This window comes from Nomia melanderi, unplaced genomic scaffold (genome assembly GCF_051020985.1).
Source record: "Nomia melanderi isolate GNS246 unplaced genomic scaffold, iyNomMela1 scaffold0591, whole genome shotgun sequence".
NCBI lineage: Eukaryota > Metazoa > Arthropoda > Insecta > Hymenoptera > Halictidae > Nomia > Nomia melanderi.
Genome location: NW_027475705.1, coordinates 22,501 through 24,352, shown reverse-complemented (window position 1 = coordinate 24,352; position 1,852 = coordinate 22,501).

Below are 1,852 nucleotides of genomic sequence, written 5' to 3'. Positions count from 1 at the left end.
GCGTAAACATGACGTTTATTAACGTTTTTAACATTAAAAAAAATTACAAAAATTTATTTTTCGGAAAAAATGGAAAAAACCGATTCGTCGGAGCGAGGTGTCCAGCCCGTGCGGTAATTCCAGCAGGCGAATCGGACTTCCCGAAATTTTTCTAAGTCCCACGGTCGACACCAACTTTTTTAATAAGCGTTTTAAAATTATTTCAATGTTTAATCCATGCGTAAACATGACGTTTATTAACGTTTTTAACATTAAAAAAAATTACAAAAATTTATTTTTCGGAAAAAATGGAAAAAACCGATTCGTCGGAGCGAGGTGTCCAGCCCGTGCGGTAATTCCAGCAGGCGAATCGGACTTCCCGAAATTTTTCTAAGTCCCACGGTCGACACCAACTTTTTTAATAAGCGTTTTAAAATTATTTCAATGTTTAATCCATGCGTAAACATGACGTTTATTAACGTTTTTAACATTAAAAAAAATTACAAAAATTTATTTTTCAAAAAAAATGGAAAAAACCGATTCGTCGGAGCGAGGTGTCCAGCCCGTGCGGTAATTCCAGCAGGCGAATCGGACTTCCCGAAATTTTTCTAAGTCCCACGGTCGACACCAACTTTTTTAATAAGCGTTTTAAAATTATTTCAATGTTTAATCCATGCGTAAACATGACGTTTATTAACGTTTTTAACATTAAAAAAAATTACAAAAATTTATTTTTCGGAAAAAATGGAAAAAACCGATTCGTCGGAGCGAGGTGTCCAGCCCGTGCGGTAATTCCAGCAGGCGAATCGGACTTCCCGAAATTTTTCTAAGTCCCACGGTCGACACCAACTTTTTTAATAAGCGTTTTAAAATTATTTCAATGTTTAATCCATGCGTAAACATGACGTTTATTAACGTTTTTAACATTAAAAAAAATTACAAAAATTTATTTTTCAAAAAAAATGGAAAAAACCGATTCGTCGGAGCGAGCTGTCCAGGCCGTGCGGTAATGCCAGCAGGCGATCCGGGGTACTCGAAATTTTTCTAAGTCCCGACGGTCAAGAGTAAACTTTTTCATCACATATTTCAAAATTTTTTTAATGTTTAATCCACGCATAAAAACGCAGTTTATTAACGTTTTTAACGTTGAGAAAATTGACAAAAATTTTTTTTTCACTGAAAATGGAAAAAATGTATCGGTCGATGCGGGCTGTCCAGGCCGTGCGGTAATTCCAGCCGGCGATCCGAGGTACTCGAAATTTTTCTAAGTCCGAACGGTCAAGAGTAAACTTTTTCATCACATATTTCAAAATTTTTTCAATGTTTAATCCACGCATAAAAACGCAGTTTATTAACGTTTTTAACGTTGAGAAAATTGACAAAAATTTTTTTTTCACTGAAAATGGAAAAAATGTATCGGTCGATGCGGGCTGTCCAGGCCGTGCGGTAATTCCAGCCGGCGATCCGAGGTACTCGAAATTTTTCTAAGTCCGAACGGTCAAGAATAAACTTTTTTATTACATGTTTTAAAAATTTTTCAATGCTTAATCCGTGCATAAGAGTGCAGTTTATTAACGTTTTTAAGGTTGAAAAAATTGACAAAAATTTTTTTTTCTCTGAAAATGAAAAAAATGTATCGGTCGAAGCGGGCTGTCCAGGCCGCGCGGTAATGCCAGCAGGTCGAACGCGGCGACCCGAAATTTTTCTAAGTCCCTGCGGTCAAGAATAAACTTTTTTATTATGCGTTTTAAAAATTTTTCGGCGCTTAATCCATGGATAAAAAGGCAGCCCGAACACGTTTTTAACGTTGAAAAAATTGACCAAAATTTTTTTTTCACAAAAACTGCGAAAAACAGATCGACCGAATCTACTT